The 12,340-nt window shown below is 42.2% G+C and overlaps 1 long non-coding RNA gene across 1 annotated transcript; it reads left to right on the forward strand.

The window, feature by feature from the left end:
- Window positions 1-90: 90 nt before the first annotated feature.
- On the forward strand, window positions 91-11,829 carry LOC115099099. The gene is made up of 2 exons (XR_003858684.1): window positions 91-185; window positions 11,078-11,829. It is a non-coding gene; the product is annotated as an uncharacterized LOC115099099 (long non-coding RNA).
- Window positions 11,830-12,340: the final 511 nt, after the last annotated feature.

Below are 12,340 nucleotides of genomic sequence, written 5' to 3' on the forward strand. Positions count from 1 at the left end.
ACTGCTACAATACTATATGGTACCGCGGCGTGTCTCGCTACCAACACCTTGCCTTGTATACCAACAGTGAAACCCCGCCCCAGGCTGCGTGCGCACCACAAAAGCCCCACTTTCCCTAAGCGGATGTTGCTGGTCTTACTTCCCTTTTTACCCTGCAGCAAAAGATTAAATATGTGCGTTGTAAGGTAAATTCTTGTAGCAACGTTAACATTTTTTTTATAAAGTATGATAAACTATTCCTTTAGAAGGAATGTGTATTGTGCTTTCGCTGATTTTGATGTATTTGTATTTTCTACTATAGATACTTGCAGGCCAATATATCTCTAGCAAAAAGAATATTAAATAAAAACAGATTGAGAATGGTTTGGTAGTTATAAAGATTTCTTAGACTGTACAGGTCATAAGTACTTGAGTCTCTGCTCAGCATTCATTTTAACTTTATGTAAAGCAGACATCCCGTGTTCCTGATTAAAGGGTAGGTCACCGTGGCACATGTGGTTTTTCTCGGAAACAAAAAGGAAGCTAGATCTTTTATTTCTGCTTTTGGGTAAGCTTCTGTTTGAATTGTGCAAAAAAAAAAAAACCGCCCACGTAGAGTATTTCCACACAGACTTTTCTGTCGTGTTAAGTAGCAATACAGAGGTTGATGGTGCTTTTGTATATTTAAGGGATTTATAACTATAGTACCTAATTTGTAACTTGCCTCGAACTCCGATTTGAAAAGAGTAAATTTACAATCCAAATTGAGATAGTAAACAATATATAACGCGCCAGACATCTTTTTATTTATGTTTTGGTATTATACACTACTAACACGGCTGCCCCTCTGGAATTAAGTAAAAAGAGTTAATGATTGGGCAGCCGGAGCCATGAACACTGCGGAAAGATTATAACGATGATGGCCTCATCACGAGAATACTTTGCAGTAGCACTGAAACAGATATAACCGTCCCATGCTTTTGAAACTCATCACACCCACTGTAACGGAGGCAGGATTACTGCCTACCCCCTTTTCCCTGCGTTGAGCACAAGACTTTCCAACCAGGAACGTTCTGGAACGCGAACAGTGGGCACGCAAGGGTTGGGCTTGTCCCGCAGAATCTTCTAGAGTGCCTGAAACGCTGCTGGGCAGCCTCGGTTTCCGCTCCCTTCTTTGGGGGTCGGTCAAATTATTAAGGGCTGGTCGCTCCCCTTTCACGGGACGCTTTGTTAGGAAATAATGTAAGTGCTCTCTTGAGAGCACACTACTAAATTTTAATTATACTGCAGGAACACTTCACTTCCCAAGGGAGGTAACTATCCTGGATGTTAGGCTAACAAACGGGAAGCTCCAGCACAAAGAATGTATTGTTTAGATAAGAGTTATGCTTTGAAAAAAAAAAAGCATAGGAAGTGTAATATGAAAAGACAGCAGTTTACGACCAGTGCATTTCCTCTTGTGATGACTGATACAAATGCTTATATGCTAGTAAAATACCTCACCTCCGTCACACACACACAGAACTGACCTAACATACTCCGAGGATCTTCAGTAATCCACATAAACTAATCTGCAGCACTCAAACAATAACAACCCTACCTATGAAAAGGCAACACTACAAATATTAAATCAGGTCCTAAACACCAATGTACCTCCTATTAGGAAAACAGAATTAGCTAAGCAGCTATAGATCCCCACAGAGATATAATTGTAAAACTATACTAATAAACAGAATAAGTTTCAAAACAGCTATGAAAAGAATAACAGCTAAGAATATGCCATACTGGGTCAGACCAAGGATCCATCAAGCCCATCATCCTGTCTCCAACAGTGGCCAATCCAGGCTATAAGAACCTGGCAAGTTCCCAAAATGTAACAATTAAAAACTTAAAAGTTATTTAAAAATTCTCCAAACATCAATAAAATATTTAAAAACTGCAGACCACATAATATTCATTAATTATAATGGTAGTCAGTCAAGAAAAATACATTTAAAAAGCCACCTTTGGATGACATTTTGATTTTTTCACCCAATTTACAGACACATAGACAACATGTTATTCTGGTGTTACAACGTTTACGGGAAAACCAACTTTATGCAAAACTCGAAAAATGCATCTTTGAGCAAGAATCGCTACCATTCTTGGGGTATATCATTTCTAAGCAAGGATTTCAGATGGATCCGTCTAAATTGAAATGTATTGAAGAATGGCCCCAACCTAACGGACTACGTGCATTGCAGCGTTTCTTGGGGTTTGCTAACTACTATCGTAGCTTCATCCGGAATTTCTCCAAGTTAGCGGCACCTCTTACGGCTCTTACCCGCAAAGAAGCTAATGTTAGGGCTTGGTCTCCAGAAGCGGAAGTAGCGTTCCGGGCGCTTAAGAGCTCATTTCTCAAGAAGCCGTGCCTCTGGCATCCTGATCCCAGACGGCCGTTTGTAGTTGATGTGGATGCATCCGCTGAAGGAGTGGGGGCTGTTCTAAGTCAGAATGACACCACTGGAACTTCTCATCCTTGTTCCTATTATTCTAGGAAATTTTCGTCAGCTGAACGGAATTACGCTATCGGTGACAAAGAACTCCTTGCCATCAAATTGGCATTTGACCTCGACCGGAAATGTGGTGGCTCCCTTCTGAGGCTGCTTCCTCCTGTTTTTGGTATTTAAAGGCAAGGTCTGCTCCTCAGATTTACACAAGAGAAGTCTTGCCTCCCAAATCTGCTACACATTTTGAAGGGGTGAATAAACATGTGGATAAAGGCAAATCAGTAGATGTGATGTATATGGATTTTCAGAAGGCATTTGATAAAGTTCCACATGAGAGGCTTCTGAGAACTAAAAAGTCATGGGATAGGAGGCGATGTTCTTTTGTGGATTGCAAACTGATTAAAAGACAGGAAATAGGATTAAATGGTCTGTTTCACAGTGGAAAAAGGTAAACATTGGAGTGCCTCAGGGATCTGTACTCGGACTGATGCTTTTTAATATATTTATAAATGATCTGGAAAGGGGTTCGACAAGTGAGGTGATCAAATTTGCAGATGACACAAAATTATTCACGGTAGTTAAGTCACAAGCAAATTGTGATAAATTGCAGGAGACCCTTGTGAGACTGGAAAATTGTGTCCATATGGCAGATGAAATATAATGTGGACAAGTGCAAGGTGATTATATAGGGAAAAATAACCCATTGCATACACGATGTTAGGTTCCAGACTAGGAGTTACCACCCAGGAAAAAGATGTGGATGTCATAGTTGATATTACATTGAAATCGTCAAATGATGCAGTGCTGGTTGACAAGAGGGGAGGTACTGGGAATCGAGAGACAAATGCATAACTTCTTATGGTGTAGGGCTCGGTCAAGGATAAGCTTGACTCGGTTAATGAGGAGCCACGATCATTGGGGACTGTGTCTAGCCTACATGAGGTACTATAGTGCAGTGTGTAATATGCGTCGTGGGGGACTGGCTAATGGGAACCACTTTTTTTTTTTTTTTTACTCCACTGAGCCTGGAACTGGGCTTGGTGGATCCTTTGGAGCTACATTATTTCTTGCTTCTCTTACATTTGGTGTTACTGCTCCACCTTCAGCATAGTGTGTTTATAGTTCCTATTAACAAAGCATGGCACTGGTATTGTAGGCTTACCAAAGTTGATTACAGGGTTTCTCATTTTTTACCTATTACTGGGAATGCTGTTTTTAGTTCAGGATCTCAGTCTCATCCTTTTAGAGATTAGGCTCATAAGGGGATTCATATTATACAGCAGGTTCTCATGGAAGATGGCTCTGTTGTGCCATACATAGACCTCTGTTCTAAATTTGCCATTTCTCCAAGACAACAATTCTATTACCTCCAACTGTCCCATTATCTTAAGTCTCTAGATCTTAAGGCTTTACAAGGTGACCAAAGGGAAATTCAACTTGAATTGTTTAATATCGATGATCCCGATAGTCACTCCATTTCCTTTTGGTTCAAAATATTACAGAACCTTCATAATGGCCAGGGTTGTCAGTAGGTGGCGTCTGGGTGGAATGGGGAGCTTCACTTGAGCCTTTTAGGGGATTATATTGCCCACTGTTTTGCAAAGGTATGTCTTAATACAATTAATGTCCCATTGAGGGAAACTCAGTTTAAGTTCCTTTTAAAGGCATTTTATTCCCAATCTAAAGTGTTCAAGTGTCACTTGGTATCCTCTGATCTCTGTTTGAAATGTCATCTTGTGGTGGGGTCATTAGGACACAGTTTCTGGGAGTGTGATTGTATTCAAGCCTACTAGAGGGATGTGCAGTCATTGCTATATTTATTTTATTTAGATTTTTTTTTTTTTTTTTTTTTTTTTTTTGCGATAACAGGCATGTCGTTTGCCCTAGATGTCAAAGTATTTCTATTTGATGTATTCTGCTCTTATACATTTTCATTGGGATATACGAAAATGAGGTGCCGGAAGCCGTTTTTGTTGGCAAAAAAATGTATTCTACAAAAATGGACCTCAGGGGATCTCCCCACTATTGGTCAACTGCAGAATATGCTCTTTAACATTCTTCAGCTGGAGAAGTACATGGAGCAATTGGATCTCCAGAAAATAAACACCGTGTTTTTTTTGAAAGTTTGGGATTTATATTTGCAATACCTATCCCCTCGAGCGAGGAGTTTAATCTTGAATGATTTTATTTCATATTGATGCATATTGGAAGTGGTCACCCGGGACATTGTTCTTCTCCATACTTTGCTCATCCCTCTGAACTGTGTTATGGTTGGCTTGGGGGTGGGAGATTTTGACTGTAATTTGGTGATTATAGAGCCGGGGTGCAGCAGAGTGTACGTACCCTGGCTTTAGATGTTCATGTGTTGCAAAATAAAATACATTTAACCATACATTGACATCATCGGCTTAGTGTGCTGTGGCAGTCAAAAAAGCAAACAATGTTAGGAATTATTAGGAAGGGAATGGTAAAGAAAACAGAGGATGTCACAATGTCTCTGTATCGCTTTATGGTTAGACCGCACCTTGAATACTTTGTGCAATTCTGGTTGTCACATCTCAGAAAAGATATAGTTGCGCTGGAGAAAGTACAGAGAAGGGTGACCAAAATGATAAAGGGCATGAAATGGCTTTCCTATGAATAAAGACTAAAGAGGTTAGGGCTGTTCAGCTTGGAGAAGGCGGCTGAGGGGGGATATGATAGAGGTCTACAAAATCATGAAAGGACCTGAACAGGTAAATATGAAACGGTTGTTTGCTCTTTCGGACAATACAAGAACTAAGGGGCACTCCATGAAGTTAGCAAGTAACACATTTAAATGAATCAGAGAAAATTCTTTTTCATTCAGTGCACAATTAAGTTCTGGAGTTCATTGCCAGAGGATGTGGTTAAGGCAGTTACTCTAGCCGGGTTTAAAAAATGTTCCTGGGGAAGAAATCCATAAAATGCTATTAATCAATAAGGAATAGCCAGTGCTTGTTGCCATTAGTAGCATGGGATAAATTTAATGTTTGGGTACTTGTGACTTGAATTGGCTGCTATTGGGACAGGGTACTGGGCTTGATGGACCCTTGGTCTGACCCAGTATGGGATATTGTATGTTCTTTTGTTCATATAGGTTCCAAGTGTCATTTTTTTTTTTTTTGCAGGTTTTTCTAGTTGGCACCACAGTAGTACATATAAATATAAAATACATATTGGAAGTAATATTTTTACCTCAAAATGTTCTTCATGTAAAATCTATTAGTCTAAATGCATAACTTTTAATTGTGTGAAGAAATTGGGTAGGGAGAGGGCACCAGGCTGTAAGGTTCACCTAGGGCAACTAATACCCTTGCACCTGCCCTGCCGATTAGTACTGGAGCAGCCAGATAGTGGTGGTGAAAATGTGGGTTGTGGGAATACTGAGGCAGTGCTGTACTTTAATAAGAAATGTGTGGTAGAGGAGGAGTGGCAGGGGGAACAGGAATACAGTACTGTCTGAATGGAGGGAGGGAGGGAGACTGGAGACTTGAGAAAAGTAGAGATGCGAAAAGAATTGATGAGGGATATGGAGGGAATAATAGACATTTAAAAAATGCAATGATTATAACTATTATAAACAATGCATATCTTGCAATACATTTTTTTTTTTAAAATCCTAAGGGTTGTGTTTGCTTCACTCACCAACCCCTCCAGTGGGGAATGTGTGTGGGGATGGTGTGTTTTTGGGGGGGGGGGGGTGAGTGTGAATGGCTAGGAGCACTCTTTCTGGCTTTCACAGACCAATTTATCCCCATCTCCTCACCTGTGTGTGTGGAAGGGAGTTAATGGTTTAGGCGAGGTGTGTTGGGGTGTATCTGTGTATGGGTGGGGCATTCTTTCCCCCTTCATTTTGTCCCCCTCTCCTTATCCCTATTGGGATGGGGTAGTGTAGGCGGGCTGGGGGCATAGACTAGGTGTATGAGCTGGTGAACTCTCCTGGTTCACTCTCTCCTCTATGCACCCCTGTATGTATGTGTGGGGGGGCGCATATGTGATGGAGAATTGGTGGTGTAGATGTGGAGGTGGTTGTGCTTGTGGGAGTAGATTAGAGTGGGGGCATGGGATATGAGTTTGTGCATGCACTCTTCCCCTTCCTCCCCTCCCCCTTCATACTCCACAATTTTCTTCCCTTCTCCTTTCCTCTTCTCACGATCCATTCACACTCTTCATTTTGTAGCCAAATTCTTCTCCACTCCCTTGTGGGTGTGTTGTCGGAGAATTATGGGTGGGAGCACTCCCCCCCCCCCCCCCCCCACCCCAATGTGTGTGCGTTGGGGTGGGTGAGGGAGGTGTCGTGAAGATGGTGGTGTGAATATGGGATATGTGCATGCTCTTTTTCTTTCTTGCACTGTGTACTTTGTAGCCCTCCTCCTACCCATATGTGTGCATGTAGGTGCATTAGATGGTGTGTGTTGGGATGGATGTATATGGCCAGGGATACTTCCCCCCCCCCCCTTGCACTCTCCTCTTTGTTCCCCTCTTCTCACCTATGTGTATTTGTGAAGGGAGAGGTGGTGCTCTAGGTGGGATGTGTGTTGGGGGAGAGAGTTCTGTGTGTGTGTGCGCACACTTTGTCTCCATCTCTCCTTTCACTCTCAATTGTGTAGCCGCCTTATCCCTCCCCCACTCCGTGCATGCCTATGCTTGTGTAGGTGGGGTGTGTTCAGTTTTGTCCCTCCTATCTTCACCTGTGTGTGTATGAAATGAAACATAGTGGTGTATGCATATAGACGGGACACTCTCTCCATCTCATACACAGGGGTGAAGAGAGGGAGAGAGAATATGTGGGGAGGGGGGAGGGAAGTTGGGGTGTGTGTGTGTAGAGAGAGGCGAGGTGGGTGGTGGGGTGTGTTTTTTAGGTGTATGTCCATTGGAACTATTTCCATTTTGAACTCTTCAATTTGTTCCCCTCTCCTTAACCATGTGTGTGTGTGGGGGAGGGTGGGTGGAGGGGGAGGTGGTGATATGGGTTTGATATGTGTGGGAGGGATGTATGTGTGTACTTTGTTCCTCACCCTTCTTGAACCCTCCATTTGTAGCCTTCTCCCCATCCCACCTGTGCACGTGTGTGGAGTGTATCAGTGTAGGTTGGGTGTGTGTGTGTGTGGGGGGGGGGGGTGGTATGTGTATGAGTGGATGGACTCTCTCCCCTCATACTCTCCATTTCTCCCTTTTCCTCACCCCTGTGTATGTCTGTGTGAGAGTATAGTGGGGGTAGATGTGTCAGGGGGGGTATAAGTATTGGAGATGGATTGTGTGTCCCCCACCCATACACACCTTTTGTACACACACAAGGGTGAGGAGAAGGGGAGAGGGGAAGTGGGGGTTGTATATGCAGAGGGAAGTGGAAATGTGCGTGGTGGGAGGCAAGTTTAAAGGCATGTCTGTCCGTATGTCTGTGGTCACTATTTCCATCTTGCTCTTTTCACCTGTGGTGGGGGTGGGGGTGCTAGGAATATGTGAATGTTTGTGGGGGGGGGTGAGTGTTCCTGCACTTGTTGCCCCTCCACAGCCATTTTGGACCCCTTTCTTCTCCCTCCCCTTTTCTTGCCTCACCTATCCCTGCCTCACTCACCCTTACTCAGCCTTCTCCTCGCCTTATAATTTTATAAATACCAAGGTCACAGGAGAATTGAGTTAACTGATCAGGGTTATAAAGCAAAATGTTGCTGTGTGAAATGTGAGCCTGTAATGATTAAAAGCAAAGTCCATTATTTCCTTCATCTGTTTTTCAGATTTTAGGAACTGTGATCATGTGTGACTAAGGAAATACAAAGTACACTCTGATCATGGAACAGGATTTAAAAATAGGGCAGAAATTCCCTCTACTATAAGATTCAAATGCACATGAAATCAAACCTTTATTCTTCTTGTACTCCATCCTTAAAACAGCAGTTCTCTGGGAAAACATTCTTCAGTTAATTTATTTGGCAGCTGAAACAAATTCACTAAGATTCCTATTTGTATTCCAATTAATATTTCACTCCTGATTAAACTAGTAAATTAGTTTACATTTTATGAATACTCCATTTACTTAGCAGCTCCCACCATTATAGCTCTAGCATTTGACTCCAAGTAACAGTGCTTAGTTGTAATTTAAATGGAATAATGAATGTCTGAGAGATGTATAAATGGACAGAAGTTAGAGTTGAAACCTTCATGATGGGTGCTAGTGCTTACAAGTTTTTTGTGTTTTTTTTTTGTTTTGTTAGTATCACATGACTTAGTACTTTCAGAATGCTATAACAGTATGATCAGAGAACAATACAATAATATAAATGAATGAGTACATTTAAATAACATTTTCAAACAATGTCCTGTGTTTTCTATTTTTCATCCCCTCACCTTCTTTCTCTACCCTTCCTGTAATTTCTGTAATGTAAGGCTTATTATCAACCTTCACATAAGTTCTCAAGAGCATACGAATTATAGGATATTAACTCGTTAGTAGAACACACTAGCTAAATTTATATAGTGCCTCTGCAAACAGCATCGTGAATACTCTCCTTACCCCCCCTTTCCTCTCCACCCTAATCACCCCTTTTCCTCGCCACCCTAATCTCTCAAACCCTCCCCTTCTGTATCAGACACTCATCAGATTGCAAAAAATGTGTGTATATATCCTTTCACACCTTATGAATTTATTATCTCTGAACATGTCCCCTGGGCTTCCCTCCATGAAATGTATTTGTGTAGATTTGCAGTACGTTTATACATATCATACATCCTAGCTAATCTTACTTATATATTTACTTTTAGTGGTACCTCGACCTTGCACCACCATGCTGCCAGCTCACATCTTGCTGCCACAATGAAATGCAAGATTAGGTGCCGTATTTTCTCATCTAGTTCATCGGTTTCCATGGTAATCAGTAGAAGTCTGGAATCTTTGTCACCCTAAACCCAGTGATCTCATCAATTAGGTCAATATCCATACACCTTTGTGCACTCCCACCATATGTGGTAGAAATGTCCCTTCTCTCCACAATTGTACCAGCCGAGATCTAAAACATCCAGAAATATTTTTGACAACTTAATTAGAGTCAAATACTATCTATAAAGTAATTTGTAGACATTTTCCAAAATATGTGATGAGACATAACAACACTTCCCTGTCATTTGAAAACACAAATCCCAAGCTACATCTTCCATTGGGGAATGGAAATCCTGTTCCCAGGCTAAAATATATTTTGGTTTATGTTGCAATTCTACAATAAGTAATACATACATTTTGGAAATAATTTTGTTTACACCATTCGCTCTCACATAGTAGACTTTGAAAATTGTTTTATTTTTTTGGAGGGTTTCAGTCACACTCCTGGAGCGAACATAGGATGTTACTTGTAAGTAGGGAAAACCTATCTTTTTCCTCCAAAAGGTATGTCTGACGTAATACATCAAATGAACAAGCAGCTTTTCGATCCCAAACCTGTTCTAATCTTTTGATTCCCAGACCCATATAAAGCTGCAGCTTCAGAATCCCCTGGAGGGAAATCTTTATTAAATAAGAAAGAGGTATGATGCCAAAGCTGTTTATCCCCCTACCAGTTGCTTTCTATATTTTGACCATATTGCTAATGTTGAGTGAACAGAGATGCCCTCTGTAGCCTAATCTTATGCCCTTCATGTAACCAAATTAATATATCCAGAGAAGGAACGCCTGCCACATCTTGTTCCAGATCTATCCACATTTTACCTTTAGCCTTGTAGTACCATTCCAGTATTACCCTCATTTGTTCAGCTGCATAGTAGAAACCAAGTATTGGAACTCCCTGACACCCTAATCTCTTCTTCCAAATAAAGCAAAAGGCCTTTCTCTACCAGCCTCTCAACAACTCAGCAGGATTATGATTCAGGAGAATCAAGAAGAAGTAGAAACATCTGGGGAGGATATTCATTTTGATGGCATGTATTTTACCTAGTGGAAATGAAACCGAAGGTTGAGTAGTCAGTCAAACCATAGTGGAATACAAAATTCACCAGTACTCTGTAGACCCCATCATTATGACACAAATATATATGACCATCATATAAAAGATGGTAATGTCTACTTAATAGAAAAAGTGGTCCTTTCCAAACCTCATCTTAAGTTATAATCATTAGTCATATGCATGTGTTTGGTTTTTTAAAGAATTTTTCTGTATGCAATTTCTTAAGAAGAATAGAAATGTAAAACTCCTCTTGTTCTTAAAGGAGAGTAACCCTGTAAATTATCCCATCTTTCTAAATCCATAGATATTCCTGATACTAACGAACCATATTTTAAACCAATAGTTTTCCCAAGTCTGCTCCTGTACAGACTCCTAGATATTTCACGCTCTCCTTAGCCCACTTAAAAGGTAGATGGTTATGCAAACAGCTCACCATGTCCTTTTGCAGCATTAAGTTTAAAACCTCGGACTTATCTTCATTAACCTTAAACCCCAAAACAATTCCTTACACTCTCATTTCTTCTACAAGGGTTTTTAAGGACAATTCCTGATCTGAAAGGGTGAACATTAAGTCATCAGCCAATAGTCTTAGCTTATATGCTTTCCCACCAACCATCACTCCACTTATAGAACACATTTTCCTTGCTTTTTCAGGAGCCGCGCGCATGCCTCTAGGAACAGACATGGCTGGCTGCACAATGGTAGCGGGTCCGGCTCTTGCTGTGCCGAATAGAGAGGGCCTGGAGCTCAAGGAGCGTCGACGGTGACCAGGGCCCGCCCGGGGGGTGAGTGCGGTCAGCTGCAGGGCGCCGTGGCCAGCCACCATAACAGTACCCCCTCCTCTAAGCCCCCCTCCACGGGGTCTGGATTTCTTCGGGTGTGCAATGTGGAATTCCTTATGGAGTCCTTTATCCAGGATATTGGAACTGGGTTCCCAAGAGTTTTCCTCCCAGGCAATTAAGTATTCCCATCTCTTGAGGTGGCGACGGACATCTAGAATTTCCTTCACTTTATAAGTCTCGTCTCCTTCTGAGGAAATTCTCTCCAGTTTGGGCAATTTCCGGGCTGGCCAAGACAGAACCACTGGCTTGAGCAGGGAGACGTGAAGAAGTGGATTTTCAACGATGCTGGAAGATGGAGTTGATACGTAACTGGAATGATCTGTCGCAGGATGGAGAAGGGCCCAATATAACTGGGTGCTAACCTCATGGAAGGTACCTGGAACCGAATATTGCGAGTACTCAGCCATGCCTCAGTTACAAAAACTTTAGATTGTAAGCCCTCTGGGGATAGGGAAATACCTACAGTACCCGAATGTAAACCGATGTGATATCTCAGATCAAATGTTGGTATATAAAAAATAATAAATAAATACATTGTCTCCGGATTTGAGCGGGGGAGCTGGACGTCTTTGTCTGTTGGTAGTAAACTTGGCTTTCTTGGCGGCTTTGTGAATCAGACCCTCAGTTTGGGACCACAAGGACTGGAGTTCTGTGCCGTCAACTGGGCGGCAGGAGAGGGAACGGACAGGGGCACTGGAAGCGGAGGGAGTGGTTGCTTCCCATATACCATGAGGAAGGGTGAGGATCCCGAGGCGGCGTAGGGGTGAGAGTTGTGCAAGAACTCTGCCCAGTTGTCCTGTCGCAGGTTCACAAAAGACCACAGGAAGGTCTTCAGGGTGCGGTTAGTGCGTTCTTCTTGGCTGTTGGCTTGTGGGTGGTAGGCGGTGGTAAAATCTAGCTTGATGCTAAATTTGCAGCACAAGGATCGCCAGCACTTAACTGTAAATTGTCTCCAATCGCGGAGCCCAATGTGACAGGGCAATCCATGGAGATGAAAAATGTGGGAGGTGAACAGCTTTGCCGGCTCTGGAGTGGATGGAAGCGCCGGGAGGGCAGTAAGTGAGCCATCTTGGAG

The sequence above is a fragment of the Rhinatrema bivittatum genome, chromosome 9 (assembly GCF_901001135.1).
Source record: "Rhinatrema bivittatum chromosome 9, aRhiBiv1.1, whole genome shotgun sequence".
Classification (NCBI taxonomy): domain Eukaryota; kingdom Metazoa; phylum Chordata; class Amphibia; order Gymnophiona; family Rhinatrematidae; genus Rhinatrema; species Rhinatrema bivittatum.